The sequence below is a fragment of the Puma concolor genome, chromosome D1 (genome assembly GCF_028749965.1).
Source record: "Puma concolor isolate L17-30 chromosome D1, mPumCon1.1.hap2, whole genome shotgun sequence".
NCBI lineage: Eukaryota > Metazoa > Chordata > Mammalia > Carnivora > Felidae > Puma > Puma concolor.
In genome coordinates, this window is record NC_141676.1 from 11,150,569 (window position 1) to 11,168,182 (window position 17,614).

Consider the following 17,614-nt stretch of genomic DNA (forward strand, 5'->3'; position numbering starts at 1 on the left):
AATTTGCCATCAGATAATACTTTCCTGCTTCCTTAGAAAATTAAGGGACAGGACCTAGAGAAGTTAAGTTGTTTTTCCCATAGATTCCTGTCCTGGAAAGTAGTATAATATATACCTGTCTTCTCTGGAAATTTCAAAAAATTAGAAGAAAAATAGTACCAAACAGCTTATTAAAAAAAGAAAAAGAGGGACCCCTGGGTGGCTCAGTCAGTTAAGCATCCGACTTCGGCTCAGGTCACGATCTCACAGTTTGTGGGTCCAAGCCCAACATCAGGCTCTGTGCTGACAGCTCAGAGCCTGAAGCCTGCTTTGGATTCTGTTTCTCTCTCTCTCTCTCTCTCTCTCTCTCTCTCTCATAAATAAACATTAAAAAAATTTAAAGGAAACTATGGTTTAAGCCATAAGTATACAATTTCTTCTAAGCCAGTTGGAATTGAATTGTGGGGACAGGATCAGAAAGTTTGTTAAGCATTGAGTCTATCAGGTCACAGCTTTTGAGTGAACATGCTATTGGATTTTCAAAGTCTTCTGCCATGTGTTTTTGTTCTGTTTTCTGATAAGATTAAGTAACTGCTTTGCCAGAGAGAACTTTCATTACCTTAATTGCTAATGAATTTGTTTATTGAACACTTACTATGTGCCAGCCACAAGTTTAGAAGAACTTCAGGCATTTTAATCATCATTATCAACCCCATGGGTAAGGCACTCATCCCTATTTAATGTTTGAGAAACTTGGGCACAGACACATTAAAGATTTGCAGCGTCACACAGCTAGAGACTCCTAAATTTAACTCTAGGTAGAATGGCTGGAAAACCACTGCCTTGTATCCCTAGGCTCTGCAAGTCTGTATTGGTTAGCAAGCTCTTGTGTCAGCTTCCAACCTGACCAATGTTGTCTTTCAAACAAAAAGAAGAGACCTTTATTCCATCTTGATTAACGTATTAATAAACTTCAAGACATTCTAGGAAAATCTTGCCTTAAACCCAGTACTGTCTTCCAGCAAAAATTACAGTGAATATATTCTTGAAATAGTTTTTCTTAATTTAACAAAGGATAGTTTCTGTGTCCTTAAGTTATTATCTAACAAGGAGGGATTTGGTGAGGGTCTAGGGAGTTGAACAAGGACATGATCATGCATTGTGCTTAAGACAAAATAAAAAGTTATAGCTGTTACAGCAAGGCCAGGCAAAAGCTGGGTCCAAAGTTCAATCCCAAAGTTCAGAATGATATCTTAAGTCTTTGTATTCCTTTTTAATTCCCTTTCCCCAACCTTTTGAAAGCTCCTGTGTCTCACCTGATGAGTCCTATAACAACACTGAAGTGAGCAATGGCTTCCTCCTATCCTCACCTGTTCAACACTGGTTCTTGATACAGTACAGATACTGCATGAGATGTGGCTATACCCACTGGAGAGAACACTGGGTAAGGATACTTGCAAAAGCCAATATTTAATGTGCCCAATCAGGTACTCTATGACGAAAAGAAAACCGCATTTGGGCAAGTAACAACAGGTAAAGTCTAAATCCCCGTTGAAGTATAAGTGGCATACCATTCTGTAGTAGAGACATAGAGGTAGAGTCCCGTTGGGTTCTTTCTCTTGTGCTTGGACCACACCATACTTGGTATTCATATGAGGAAGACCCTCTACCTTCCCGTCTTATAATTCTCTCCTCACCCTAGGATTTTTTTTTTCTTGAACAGGAAGGGTTTCACTCTACAAATTTCATGCCTAAATATCTGAGTCCAAAACCAATGACTGTAAGAGAAGGAGTTGATAAGTTTAGAGGTTACCAGATTAGAGCATCTTTCTTATCTTTTATGGGGCAATTAAATATCTTAAGGTGGGAGAGGGCCCTTTAAAAGAACCAAATGAGCTAAGTCATTTGGGTTTTCCCACTGGGTCCAGTTCAAACAAAATTGTAAACATATAGAAGACTCCCTAGAATTTTGTCTTCCTTTTTGCCTATAATCTCTAAGACTTAGGCTCTACATTGCTCCCAGTCTTAAAATCTATACTATCTCAAGACCATCTGGGATATAACTCCTATCTGAGAGTTAGAGGAAAATCATATCCTAAAGCTAATCTTATGTATTTTAGCTGTTTCCATGCCCATTTTAGCCCATGGATTTGAGCTCAGAGATAATCTTCCCCCTCCTTTGAACAATATCGCAGCTCATAAACACCAAATATCAGCTAATTATGGACCTTGTTTTTCCACAGTCCACACCTTTTTATGGACCACACAATTATTCACTTCAAGAGCATTTCTTCCATCCTTTCACCGATGACTTTTAGAAGCTTTTGCCCTTGGACATTCAGCAGCAACACGGAAGTAACCCAGCCCAGTCATGTGGCATTTTGTTTTTATATATTTACATGTTTTTAATTCATTTTGTAATCCCTTTCACGATGCCTTTGAGAAGAGGCCATTTGTATTTTTAACTTTCAATGTGGCCACAAACCCATGAATAAAAACTGACACATTTTATGGTATATCTGTGTTTACTGCATTTCTAATTTAGCACTCCATGCTATGGGGCTGAGTTACCAAGAAGGTGGGAGCCTGGGGGAAGGTTATGACCAGTATTGTTCTCAGTAGCTATTTAACACCCAGCTGTTGAACATGGGTGCTGGTTGTATGCAGTAACATGGCTAGTAAGATCACATGGAAGAGAATGAATAGAAAGTGAGACCCTGGGTGGCTCGGTTGGTTGAGCGTCTGACTTTGACTCAGGTCATGATCTCATGGTTTGTGGGTTCGAGCCCCATGTCAGGCTCTGTGCCGACAGCTCAGAACCTGGATCCTGCTTTGGATTCTGTGTCTCCCCCTTTCTCTGCTATTCCCCCGTTAGTGCTCTGAATCTCTGTCTCTCAAAAATGAATAAAAACACTAAAAAGAAAAGTGATATTATTGGGGCGCCTGCGTGGCGCAGTCGGTTAAGCATCCGACTTCAGCCAGGTCATGATCTCGCGGTCCGTGAGTTCGAGCCCCGCGTCGGGCTCTGGGCTGATGGCTCAGAGCCTGGAGCCTGTTTCCGATTCTGTGTCTCCCTCTCTCTCTGCCCCTCCCCCGTTCATGCTCTGTCTCTCTCTATCCCAAAAATAAATAAACGTTGGAAAAAAAAATTAAAAAAAAAAAAAAGTGATATTATATTTTCAATTTGCACGTCCAATTAGTCTGAATTCATGCAAGAGAAAGCCCCTCTCTGAAGCTCTCATGGTCCAGGCTCTTTCCACTGTCGTTTTCACAAGGAATAGCTGCATTTCTCAGCGAAGGTACAGGACATCTTGATCTCAGTCCACCAGCGCAAGATCTAGATTCCGCAAACCTCCCTAGGTAGAGCTGAGGCATTAAGAAATTGGGTGTGGGAGCCTGCTTCCTTGCATTATTTCTTGTGACCACCTTTTTGCCTTGCAAGTAGAGCTGTTTCCATTTCAAAAGTCTTCTTTTCCTTTGCTTTCTTCTCACTACCTCTGACTCCTCCCTCTGATTGTCTCTCCTGGGCTATGCGTGTATAGGATTGCAGGCTACAATGTCAGGGTTAAGTGCTTTCTTGGGCTCTGCAACATCGGCAACCCCTATGAAGAGATGCCCCTGCATAGCCCTCCCTATGTTCCCAGGGCTAAAGTTCCTGATACTTTACCAGCTAACTGTGAAACTCCACTTCCTAATATTACTCCCCACCATCTCCCCACCCTTACCATCTTCTCCTGCAACAATCCTTTATCTTATATTTACAGCTCTTCCCAATGTAAACAAGAGCCATTCAAGGAGCAGTCCAAACCTCTGTATCCCCGCCCCCCAAATCTGCTGGAAATCATGCAAAGAAGCCAAGATTCTAAAATAAACCTCCACCCACCAAAAACATGTGTGTGGATGAATAGGTAGACAAACAAATACAAAAATGCATAATTTCTAGAACCTGTACATTTGAAGAGGCCCAGGCCAGGTATACTCCAAGAGTATTCTGTACTAACAATTGACTTCAGCCCCCAAAATGGGTATTTTTCTATACACAATTGTATTTGAAATAGAAACATCAGTGATTTGGCACTTGAGTTACAGTGCCACAATACCATTCATTCAGTTAACAAGTATATATTAAGAGATTACTATGAGCAAAGTATTGTTTTATGCCTTAAGAACACATTAACTTTTTTAAAAAAGACAAATTTCTTCCCTTCTTGACCTGACATCCTAATATATAAGAAAAACAAAATAGGTAAAATATATAGTATGTGTTTAGTGCTAAGAAGGAAAAAAATAAAGAAGGGGGATATAAATGTTAATGTGTGTGAAATTTTAGGTAGGGTGGAGAGAAAAGGACTCACAGAAAGATAGTTGTGAATAAAGAGACAAGAAGGGGTACCTGGGTGACTCAGTCAGTTGAGCATTCGACTGGCTCAGGTCATGATCTCATGGTTTGTGGGTTTAAGCCATGCATTGGGCTCTGTACTGACAGCCTGGAGCCTTCTTCAGATTCCGTGTGTCCCTCTATCTCGACCCCTCCCCTGCTCGCTCGCTCGCTCGCTCTCTCTCTCTCTCTCTCTCAAAAAGTAAACATTAAAAAAGACAAAGGAAGCAAGTAGCCAGCCATATGGATATCTAGACATAACAGGAAGGGTAAAGCCCTGAGACAGACTGAGGTATCTACAATAATGCCATTTAAAGTAATTAGGGATTTATGCAAACAAAACAGCCCACATTTCACATTGAACTCAAAATCTATTCATCCAATACATTAGAACAGTTAGCTTTGATGGAGGATTGATTGATTACATCGGTTAAATCAAGAGGGGGGGTCTTGCATCGGCCAATGATCACAATGTGTGATTAACTTGACCCTTGAAATCTCTTTAAAAAGTATAATCACCAAGTTAGATTTTGTCAAAAATTGGAAACAGAGGAAGCTAGGCCTCTCAGCTTTCCCAGGTGGATAGATATAACAGTGAATAATTAGTCCCTCAGCAGCTCAATCAGAGTGTTTAGTATTCCTAAAAATCATCGCACAGGGTAGCCCTCCACAAAGTAAAGAGGCCCTTGAACTCTATCATGAATCACAATCACCCGGGGAGCTTGTTAAAACACAGCAAGAATTTGCATTTGTAACAAGTTCCCAGGTGATGCTGATTCTGCCACTCCAGGGCCCACATTTTGGGAACCACTACATAAGGATGAAGGCTACCCTATGGACAACATCTTCAAAAGTCCTAATGATGCTCTAAAGATGACTCAAAATGCGTCCACTTCCTTGGTCTATACTCCAGGTCTCAGGAATATGGAGTTTCAAGTGTGTGGAGAGCTTTCTCTTTGTTCTCCAGATTAATGAAGCGATCATATACATGTCAGTGTAGCATTATGCATGAACCGACTTTAGGCTTCTCAGCTCTATCAAATTCCAGTTGCTTGAGAGGTTCTTAACCTGTGATCTAGCATAAGGAAGGCCTTTGTGGAGTTACCTTCTACATGTTTCCTTGATTTGGACATGTTCTGGGCAAGATTCAGGTGTAGGAGTACAGTTTAGCTGATAGTTTGAAAGGGTGGTTTCTCGATGACCATGAGTCATGGTAAAAGATGGCTTCACCTGCCTCCATTTTGACCTGAGCCTTTCTAGTTGGGTTCTTCATTCCAGCTTGTCTCTTGGCTCAGGCAGAAGACCCTAAGGGCAAAGCATTCCCTGATGGGAACCGAAACAACCCCCTCAAGCAATAAGGACTGAGCTGAGCCAGGAAGACAACGCCTGTGATTGACTCCAAGACAGTGACCTATTTGACCTTCACTGCCCACTTGCACGTACCCACTGACCTTTGCCCCACATTTTCCTTATATAAACCTGGAAATATTTTTAGCACTTTGGAGATAGTCTTTGAGACCTTAGTCCGCTGTCTTTGCGATGTTGGCCTCACTGAAATAAATTCCTTTCTTGCTTCACGGCCACTCATTACTCTGCCTTTGGATTTTGTCAGCAGTGGGTGGCAAACCCAGCCTGTTTGGGTCCCCTGGAGCCACACACTCTTGTACCCCTACACCCCAGCCACAACGGAATTCCTAGGCTAGTTGCTAAAAGCTGAGAATGAATGGTTCCAATTGGCCCTAGATATTATCTTTTCCTTGGGTCTGATTAATACTGTTGAACAATCGATGAACTCACATCATTATCTTCTCTCTCGAAAATATAGTCTGAGGGTTCTCAGAATTAACTGGTTTTGCCTCTTATCCCTCATTTCCTCCCATTTAGTCATCCATGGCCCATCTGCTCTCCCTTCCTGCAGATGGTACCTCCGTTCTTTTACCTCTTCACACTAAATCACATTGCAACATATCGTCAACTACTGTCCCTTATCTGATTGTATCTCCTCCCCTCTACCCCCAGAACACTGTCGTGTAACCTTAACTACTCCTTAGTTCAATTCTTTAAAATTCCAGAGCTTGCTTACAACCACCCTGGTGAAACAGACTCAAATTGTATTTCACCTTGCACATAAACCTCACTCAGAGCCCCCTGTCTGATGCCTGCTCGTCTAAGGACTTCAGGGAAAAAACATTCATGACCTTTTTATTCTGCTGTTTAAATAAACTGTCTCCAATACCATATGCAGACCATACAGATTCTACAGAAAAGGCACCTGATCTTTAGAGAAGAGACCAATGTTATGATATGACCATGCAGCTTGTGGTGGTGAATTCTATCTTGACTGGGCCACAGGGTGTAAAGACATTTGGCTTATCGTTCTTCTGGGTGTCTGTGAGGGTGTTTCTGGATGAGATTAACACTTGACTCTGTAGACTGAGCAAAGCACAACGCCCTGCCTAGTGTGGGTAAGCCTCAATAGAACAAAGAGTCTGAGTAAGAGGAAACTCCTCCTGCCTCACTGCCTTCAGGTTGGGATACTGGTTTTTCCTGCCTTCAGACTCAAGCCAAAACTGGCTCTCTGGGTCTCAAGCTTTTGGACTAGAACCACACTGTTAGGTCTCCTGAGTCTCCAGCTTGCCAACTACAGATCTTGGGACTTATTAGCCTCCATAATCACATGAGACAATTCCTTATCATACATACAAACATACGTACCATTTGGTTCTACCTCACTGGAGAACCCTAATACACAGCTACATAAATTTTCCTCAGTGCTAACGAACAATACATTTTACTCTAATCGCCTTATGAATCTTTAGTAATAATAAATGCTACATTTTAGGAGGTTTTATTTATAATAATGAGTAAAGTCTCTCTTCAAGCTGCCCCCAATGATGGATTATTGTGGACACCTGACAGGCTTCAGTTATAATAACACAAAGCAGCTGGTCCTCTCACAACTTCCTGTTCCCCAAACCGATGTTGCCTTGGGTGCTGGCCAGATGAAGGTTTTCCTGGCATTAGGAGGGCTGCACCTCCTTTATGCTGTGTTTTGGACTTGCTCTGGAGAACAGCCAGGTATTTATAGGGTAATAGAAAACATAGTGGGTAACTGATGATCAACGAGGAGGCTAATTCTTGGACTTTCCAAATCTGAATGTTTCAATCTGCTGTTACGTTGCTAATAACTAAGGGTCTATGCTAAGTGATCTGCTTTAGATGACTGAGCTTGGGATGCCTTGTCTCCCAGCTGGCTTTACCACAGGTAGCGTCCTTTGCCCTGCAACACCCTTTCCCCCTTTAAGGATCCTTATCATGCTATAAGGGAAATGGGGTTGGTTGATTAGATAGAAGAGGTTTCCAATGTATCTGAGATGGAAAGGTTATCTTGGCTTTAGCCATGGAGAAAGATGCCTGGACAGAACCCTGGAAAAGAGAAACACATTCACAGTATATGTATATGTATCAAATGCTTATCTCTGGATTCCTTAGCTATTTCAGAGGGACCTTTACTTTTTCAGCTTGGTGAACCAAAATGCCAGTAATTGGAATTATTTGTAGCAGAAATTTTGACAATGAGGCCAAGAGAGTTATATCCCAATACATTTTCAAGATACAGAGTCTAGTCTACCCCTAGAATCCAATTATTTGAAATACACATAAGGACTTTGGGATGGAGATTCTTAGTGCTATTTCTAGAGAAAAAAATAAATGATCTCTCACAGCTGCAGAGACTAATTCAAAATTCTGATAGACACAGATCCTGTATCCCACAGTAGTTTTTTTTAAGTTTTTTTTTTTTTTTTTTTTTTTGAGACAGGAGGGGAGGGGCAGAGAGAGTGAGGGAGAGAGAGAATCCCAAGCAGGCTCCATACTGTCAGTGCAAAGCCTGACACAGGACTTGATCTTACAAATCAAGAGATCGTGACCTCAACCAATGTCAAGAGTCGGATGCTTAACCAACTGAGCCACCCAGGTACCCCTCCCACGGTTGTTTTTTAAGAGTTTTTATATAGGGAAAATCAGGGGGACATAAGAATGTAGACATCTGAGGCCCATTCCACATTTAAAGAATTGGCATTCTGAGAATTTGGCCAAGGAACTTGTTTTTTTAACAATCGCTGTAGTTGACTCCACAATAACATTTTAGTAAAGAGCCAGTGACTTTATAACTACCTGATTCTAACCACAATTGGGACTCAATGTGAAGTCACTTTATGTACATGTTCATAATGGACAAAATTAACTCTCATAAAATTTGGCAAGATCTTTCAGTTCTTTCCTACCACATGAGTTCATTTTAATATCGTCCATATGCTAAGCTCTCTGAGATCTTCCCACTATTACTATTATCTCCCTTGAACTCTTCCAACTATCTATACAACATATTAACTTGAATATACAATATTTATCTTTAAATTTTTACATCTAAAATGAAATGCACACATTTTTTTTAAATCTCAAACTTGCCTCTCTCCAGTTTTCCTCATCTTAGTTAATAGTAGTACCATTTATCCAGATTCCCTTAGAACTCTCACTTTTCCTTCCCTAGCCCCACATGCACATGCATCCAAAATGTTTCTAGAATCCCACTGGTTCTGCCAATCTCTTCTACAAAAACTCAAGTCCAAGCTGCCAGCAGCCAGTCCTGGTCTATTTGAATATCCTTGACTGTTCTCCCTGATGACACTCCATTCCAACAACCTCCTCTCCTTCTACCCACTAGAATGAACTTTTAAAATCATAAATCAGATCCTGCTTACCCCACAGTGTGCTCACCATGGTTCATTATGTCCTAACCACACTGATCTTTCTGTTCTTGGAAGTCACCAACCAGTGTCTTTACATTTCTTTGTTTTTTTTTTTTTATTGACATATCATTAACATACATTAACATTAACAATGTTACATTAGTTTCAGGTGTACAACATTGTGATTCAACTTCTCTATATGTTATGCCATGCTCACCACAAGTGTAGATACCACCTGTCACCATACAACACTATTACGATATCACTGACCATATTCCCTAGGAAATCATCAACAAAACAAAAAGGCAACCAACCGAAAGGGAGATGATATTTGCAAATGACTTCTCCAATAAGGGGTTAATATCCAAAATATATAAAGAACATAGACAACTTAAAACCAAAAAATTGAAATAATCTCACTGGCCAGAATGACAAATGACTTAATGCCTGAGTCACCCTCTGTTAAAAAGAGAATATCTAGTCTACCCACCATATATGAACCAAAAAGGGAGAATGAACAGGCCAATGGTTTTGTGTGAACTCACGTTTATGATTTTAGTACTGAGATTCTCCAGTGGTTGGAAATGGCCAGCAGCTAAAGATGGCTTTAAGACTATGAACAATTTACTCCACTATACTATAACTATAACCTAACTATAGGTTAACTTTCCAGTGGTTCTATGCTTGCCTCCTGAAGAACGCACATAATTCCTTTCTCAGATTTTCCAATTAATCCTCTAAATTATCAGCAGTCTCAAATTACTCTGGGACTTAACTAACAGATCTTATATTTCACCACCCAACTTCTTGACTGCTAGAGACCTTTAATGCTTCAACTAATAATATTATAGCATCAATTGTCTTTGGCTGATTGGGCATAATACCTCTTGAAGTCACCAGCTCTGTCCAATCCTTTATCAGCAACATCCAGGCAACTTCATCTTTGGGGACCTCTCTTCACCACACGTCCTAAGTTCTACTTCCGTTTCAGTTCTCCCCAAACACAGCCCGTTGTGATCAGGGAGGGTCTGCACAATCTTCCCTCTTTCTCAGTAACAGGTAGTATTGTTCATGTATTCATTCAACAAATACATATTGAGAATTGATTGTGGGCTTGTTCTTGGCTCTAAGTAATACAACAGTAAACATAACAGACCAAAGCTTCATTCTTATGGAGCTTATATTCTTATGCAAAGAGGACAATATTTGAAGCAATTATAATTGCTAGATCCAATTAGTAGTAAGAGAAAAGTAGTATCAAAAAGTTACACCTGGTTAAGCTACAATCACTACGATTCTATACCAATTTTGTTAGTTTTAGTTTGATCAAATAACTGTATTTGGTTCAGAAAATACCAAGATTAAATGTAGATATTAAGATTTAGAACATAGGCTTTGCTTTCTTGAACTTTAAATTGGAAATGAGGGTAGGCAGACCATTGCCAGTAATTACTAATAGAAATGCCACAGTGGAAATGGCCTTTCACTTAGAACTGCACAAGGGGGCATCTACAATCTTGTTTGGGTCAATTCTCATCCATGGATATGATCACCTGGACTCTTGTTGGTGGTAGTGTTTCAAGGGAGAAGGTAAGACTATGATCATCCCCTCTAAAATATATTCTCCTCGACCAACAGGGATACCTTGTATACTGTTAACTGACTCTGAGCTTCCCTGACCTTCCATGGTACCACTATATCATCTGACACTTTTTCTTTTCTACCTCTCAACAGTGTATGTACGATGCAGCCCCTCTTTGTTCTTGGCCAGGGTTAAGTCAACTGCATTTCATAACGATCTACCTGTGGCCCCTGATGAAGTGTTTCTGGGAGATCGATGTCCTGTCACCTCAGTTCATCCAGGATTTTATGAGTTTCGATACCATCCCAAGGACTGCAACATCAGGATTGAGGTAATTAGGTATCTGGCTACTTAACTGAATCTTTTAAAGACTTTCAGCCTCACAAACTGCATGTTGTGGATTTTTCTTAGTTTTTCCCTACTAATAAGCTGAGCTGATTTTGCCAAATGTCACCTCGTCTGTCTCCCTCCCTCGTCTGTCTCCCTCCCTCGGCTGTCTCCCTCCCTCGGCTGTCTCCCTCCCTCGGCTGTCTCCCTCCCTCGGCTGTCTCCCTCCCTCGGCTGTCTCCCTCCCTCGGCTGTCTCCCTCCCTCGGCTGTCTCCCTCCCTCGGCTGTCTCCCTCCCTCGGCTGTCTCCCTCCCTCGGCTGTCTCCCTCCCTCGGCTGTCTCCCTCCCTCGGCTGTCTCCCTCCCTCGGCTGTCTCCCTCCCTCGGCTGTCTCCCTCCCTCGGCTGTCTCCCTCCCTCGGCTGTCTCCCTCCCTCGGCTGTCTCCCTCCCTCGGCTGTCTCCCTCCCTCGGCTGTCTCCCTCCCTCGGCTGTCTCCCTCCTCTCCCTCCCTCCCTTATATCAGGGGTTAGCAAATTATAGCCTAAAGGCCTGATCTGGCCCACTATCTACTTTTATGTGGTCTGTGAGCTAAGAATAGATTTAAATTTAAATGATTAAAAAATAACAAAAGAAGCATAACACTTTGTGATAGGCAACAAGTATATGAAATTCACATTTCAGCATCCATACATTCAGTTGGAACATTCAGATGGAACATCGCCAGCTCAACCTCTTTTCATTTGCTTACTATCTCTGGCTACTCTCGCACTATATCACTGGGACAGAGGTCACAGAGCCCACAAAGCCAGAATGATTTACTATCTGGTCCTTTAGAGAAGTTTGTCCATCCCTGCTCTGTAGTATAAAAGCTAACCAAGAGGCCTCAGATGCCTCTACATTTTTATAGCCTTAGGACACAGCCAGTCTAGGGGCGCCTGGGTGGCTCAGTCGGTTGAGCATCCGACTTCGGCTCAGGTCATGATCTCACAGTCTGTGAGTTTGAGCCCCGCGTTGGGCTCTGTGCTGACAGCTCAGAGCCTGGAGCCTGCTTCGGATTCTGTGTCTCCCTCTCTCTCTGCCCCTCCCCTGCTCATGCTCTGTCTCTCTCTTTCTCAAAAATAAATAAAAACATTAAAAAAATTTGTTTAATTAATTAATTAATTAAAAAAAAAAAAAGACACAGCCAGTCTTTCCTGGCTGCAGGCAAATGGAGGAAAGGTGTGAGTGGTTGACACATTTGGTATCTACAGATGACTGCCCAAGCCATCTCCTGATGTCTCAGCTCCCCCGAGAGAATCTGGCCCCCCACCTGGGGGAGGGGGCGGTTAGGATGGGCAGAACAAGAGCATCAGTCTAAGGAGGAGTGTGGAGAGTTGGAAAGCCTCATAGAAAACTTTGATGCCTTGCCACCACACATAACTCCTTTCATTCCACCCAACCCCTGTGAGAAACCCTGAGGGAAGTTCCTCTCCATTCAAAAACCAAGAAACTAAGACTTAGTGTCTTTTTAAAAAAATTTTTGATATTATGTTCATGTTCTGACAAAAATCTGAGGATGTTGATGACAGTTAGTGGTGGGTCCAGGTAAGCTAATGGGAGAGTTTCAATTACGTTAAATGAATATTGAGAATCCATTTTTTTTTAATGTACAAATACTCATGGTAGCAATCTCTAGATGATGAGATTAAATCTTTATATTGTCCATACTACATTTTTCATATTTTCTTGAAAAAAGTTATTTGTTAAGAACCTATAAACCTACTTAAAGTACTCTTTAGGGGTACTTGGGTGGCTCAGTTGGTTAAGCATCCAACTTCGGCTCAGGTCATGATTTCACAGTTCATGAGTTCTAGCCCCACATTGGGCTCTGAGCCTGGAGCCTGCTTCGGATTCTGTGTCTCCCTTTCTTTCTGCTGCTCCCCTGCTCACGCACATGCACTCTCTCTCAAAAAAAAAAAAATAAACATGTAAAAAAACTTAAATACATAAAATACTCTTTATAATTAGATGTATCTCTTCCTCATCTACTATTCACAACTCATGCTCAGCAACTCAAAGCTTCTTAGAATCTAGAGAAAAGTTTCTCAAGAAAAGAGGTTATAAACCCTTTTTTTAATGTTTATTTATTTATTTTGAGAGAGAGAAAGCATGCGAGCAGGGGAGAGGCAAAGAGAGAGAGGGAGAGAGAGAATCCCAAGCAGGTTGTGCCCTGCCAGCACAGAGCTTGACATGGCTTGATCCCACCAACCGCAAGACCATGACCTGAGCCAAGATCAAGAGTTGGTTGCTCAACTGACTGAGCCACCCAGGCGCCTCTATAAACCATTCCTTGATAGTTATAGACAATAACTTTGAGGCAATATGGTTCAAATTCAAGTAGCAGGTGCTCCCGCCTCCTAGGAGCCAAACCCTGTACCAGGTGTTAACTCTTCTGGCCACTTAGGAAAAAGCCCTCTTCCCCATTGGGAAGATGCCTTTCTGCGTGCATGTGTCTGCTTTTTAGAGCTGTTGACTGAGCCATGAATTCCTAACAAGATCTTTAAGCTGACTTACACTCTCTCTTTGTCTCTTCAGGTCCTCCCAGGAAAGCATATCCTTTTTGTATCTGAAATCATCTTTAGGTCAAAGTTCTCAGATCTTGAAGCTTCCATACCTGTGGCCTGCATTGTCTTCCAGTAAGTCTAGAATGCCCAAGTGGTTTCAGGCTCTCTCAACTGCCTTTATCTGCTTAGGGGAGGCAGGGTGGGAGCACTGAAGCTGAGAGACCAAGTTACTATGACATGGTGGACCAGACCCTCGTGAGACTCTTACCCCCTTGATGCCCTCTTATTCTGTGCTCTTGACCTCCCAGCTGTGCTACTTGTTACCAGTGTGACTTTGGGGAAGTTACTTTATAACTCGGTGCCTCAGCCTCCTCGTCTTATAGGGAAGATTAAATGAGACAACGCACATAAAGAGACTGGAAAAGCTCTTGCTCATAAGACGCACGCAGGACACAGTGGCTGGTGCCATCCCTGTATCTGTTCATTCTCTACAGTGTGTGTAGAGCTGCGTGTAGGACTAGGTCTGACTTCACCATCTACCCAGAAGCTCTTAGACTGAGAAATCAATTTGTTCTCATTATACTTATAGTCCGAATTACAAACTATGTTATCTCTTAGCCAAGACCAACGGGGAATATTAGAGGTCCTGATTCACCCACAGGGGATGGGAGTACTGAACACTGATGGGCTGGGGAGAGAAGGGAAGCTTACTAGAATACTCGTTTTGACTTTAAATGTTAAATATTTCAAATGTCTCTGTGACCTGTGGGATAGGACTCCTATTGGCTCATTGAGACTCTACTTTTTACAATCATCTAAGATTGTTAAGTTTTGAATTAGTGATTATTCATCAGGTAATAGCAAATGTGGTGGCATATTTGGGAGGGCCCTCTTTTATATAAAGCTTACTAGGTCCAGTCCTTAAACTAATAATTTATTTTCTTTAAAAAAAAAAAAATGTTTACTTACTTTTGAGAGAGAATGTGAGCAGGGGAGAGGCAGAGAGAGAGGGAGACGGAAAAATCCCAAGCAGACTCCACACTGCCAGTGCAGAACTGATGAGGGGCTCGAACTCACAAACCATGAGATGACCTGAGCCAAAATCAAGAGTTGGACATTTAACCAACTGAGCCACCCAGTCGCCCCAATAATTCACTTTCTAAAACGGAACAGGATGTAAACATTTCATACTTTTTGGCCCATCAGGGGATAAGGATACTGATGCCAAAGCAGGAAAAGTAAGGGTCAAGGGCCTGGCTTCAGGTTCTAAACCTCAGTCACCAGGACTTGCAAGGACCCTAATTCCATCCCTCTCTCTTTATCTGCTTTTCCCTTCTATAGCCGCCCAGCTCCTAGAGGAATAACCACAGGAAACGATGCAAATAAACAAGGTGGCCTCAAGAAAAGATCAGGAATAGCAAATTTATACATTGGAGAGACAGTCAACAGGAAAGGAAAGGTGAGCTTACTTAAAGCACATAGATTAATGCTGTCCATGGATATTTTGTAACCACAAACAATAAGATTTTTTACAGGGAAATTGTGTAAATGCCTGTGCTTCCAGTTCAGGAAAGGCTGGTTCATGCTTCCTTGCTTACTAGAGGTGTTGATCTTTCTGGCAGCCGCTGTCTGTCTGGCATTAACTGGCATATTAACTGGCATTAGCCATGTGACTCATCCATGCAGGATGAGGCAATGGAGGAAACATCCTTACCAAAATCAATATTAATAGAATTTTAAATATACATGTTTTAAAATTAATACGAAAATCATAGAATGTGGAATTTAATGAGGTAATAATGCATGAGAATGTGCACTCAGAAATATCTTAAGCTCGGACTCTGTCCTGAAAGGATTAAATGGCTGTCAGGGAGGACATTTCCTAAACTATATGGATTTTCCTTCCCAGACAGCAGAGGAGGAAAATCCTGAATATATACATTAGTATGTGTTACTAACCTGGGATGTAGCTCTCCATGAAGAGAAAAAGCTACAAGCTAGAGGTGGTGAGCACTTTTTAAAATTTGGGATAGGCACCTGGGTGGCTCAGTCAGTTAAGTGTCACACTTCGGCTCAGGTCATGATCTCACGGTTCATGAGCTCAAGCCCCGCGTCACACTCTCTGTTGTCAGCACTGAGCTGAGCCCATCGTGGATCCTCTGTCCCCCTCGCTCTCTGCCCCTCCCCCACACTCTCACGTGTGTGCTCTCTGTCTCACAAATAAACATTAAAAAAAATTTAATGGGATAGGTTACAGATGCTATTTTAAAAAAGATATATACCACATTTCTCTGATATATTCCACTGATAAAAAAAAAGCAAAAATACTTACATCTTTAGACATATACAACTCCTATATTAATTTTTTTAGGACATGACCCCAAACATTACCATTTTCTTCCTACCCTCACCATCCCTCCCTGTGACTTGGGAATGTTAGGCCTTTGGGGGCAAATGGTAGAGAATGACACTGGAGCAGATTCTGGCTCCTTTTCTCTTTGCAGAACTACCTTCATGTGCAGTTTTGGTGCTTAAAAAATCACACAGCTTGTCTCTCTCCACCCGAGAACTTGGAAGCAGACATAAATCCCTATAGCTGTGCCGGGGACACTGCATGGGAGCAGCTGGAATCCTGTCTGAGGATCCTGTGTGTTCTCATACATTTTTAAATGTTTTAGAAGGTTTGGTTTTTAATGGAATGGCCCTTTGTTGTTTTACGATCCCTTATTTAGAAGGGTCTGCCTCTGCTTTTAACTTCAGAAGGAATCATAATAAAATGTGTTTTCTTTTCGTGGGTTAAGTATTATTTCTTAATCCATGGTGCTATGGTGCCTCATCATCCGTAAAACTTGTTACATGCAAGCTGAGTTTGCATTGGTTGTTCAGGGTCTGTAGTCGGTGGTTAATGCTAGTTAGGCTGAATAATAGAGCCTAGAAATCCAGCTAATCTATTTGGGACTCTTAGAGTAAATTAAAGAACTGCTGGAAACGAATGAAGTTAGTGTTGTGGGTGTGAAAGTTTCCTACTTCAGCTCACATGACTCCATTCCAAAGAAAGGAGAGGAAAAACCATTGGAAGTGCTTTCATTTTACTAATGGGGCTCCTGGTGGCCAAGAAGGAGGAAGGTTTAGTCCTAGACTATCAAAGCAGGTGCTATCAGCTCAGTTGTTGACTACTGGTCCAACACGACCAACAAGTCCACAATTAAACTAAAATCTTTCTAATGTTCTCTGAACAGAACTGGTTCTGAATTTAGGATATGCCCCATCGTACGTAGTATTTGGAACTCTTTCCAGAAATCATTTGTTCACTATAATATACATAGCTCCATTTCACCCATTCTCCAGGATTCCTCAAATCTTTCACTACCCCCCTGTTTAAATACTATGGATCAGGGGGCGCCTGAGTGGCTCAGTCAGTCAAGCATCTGACTCTTGGTTTCGGCTCAGGTCATGATCTCAGTTTCGTGAGTTCAAGCCCCACATCAGGCTCTGTGCTGACAGCGTGGAGCCTGCTTGAGATTCTCTCTCTCTCTCTCTCTCTCTCTCTCTCTCTCTCTCTCTCTGCTGTTCCCCCACTCACTCTGTCTCTCTCAAAATAGATAAGCTTTAAATACATACATACATACATACATACATACATACATACATACATACCTACATACTATGGATCAGAATAGAAAGGGGAAAAAAAAGATGTTTTGAGCCGTGGACATAATAATAGAGCCAAATATCCCAGAGCAGAGCAAATATTAGTCTCATACTGTATTAGTTTGCTAGGACTTCCATGACAAAGTACCGTAGACTGGGTGGCTTAACCAACAGAAATTTATGTTCTCATAATTCTAGAGGCTAAATGTCTGAGATGAAGGTGTGGGAGGGCTTGGTTTCTCCTGAGGCCCCTTTCCTTGTCCTGTAGATGGCTATCTTCACACATGCCCTTTTGTGTGTGTGTGTGTGTGTGTGTGTGTGTGTGTGTGTGTGTCCTAATCTCCTCTTCTTATGAGGACACCAGCCATAGAGCATTGGGGCCATCCTAACAACCTCACTTAA

The 17,614-nt window shown here is 41.9% G+C and overlaps 1 pseudogene; it reads left to right on the forward strand.

Annotated features, from left to right (window-relative positions):
• Window positions 1–7,359: 7,359 nt before the first annotated feature.
• Window positions 7,360–13,697, forward strand: LOC147576439 (putative oocyte-secreted protein 1 homolog pseudogene; annotated as a pseudogene).
• The last annotated feature ends 3,917 nt before the right edge of the window (window positions 13,698–17,614 follow it).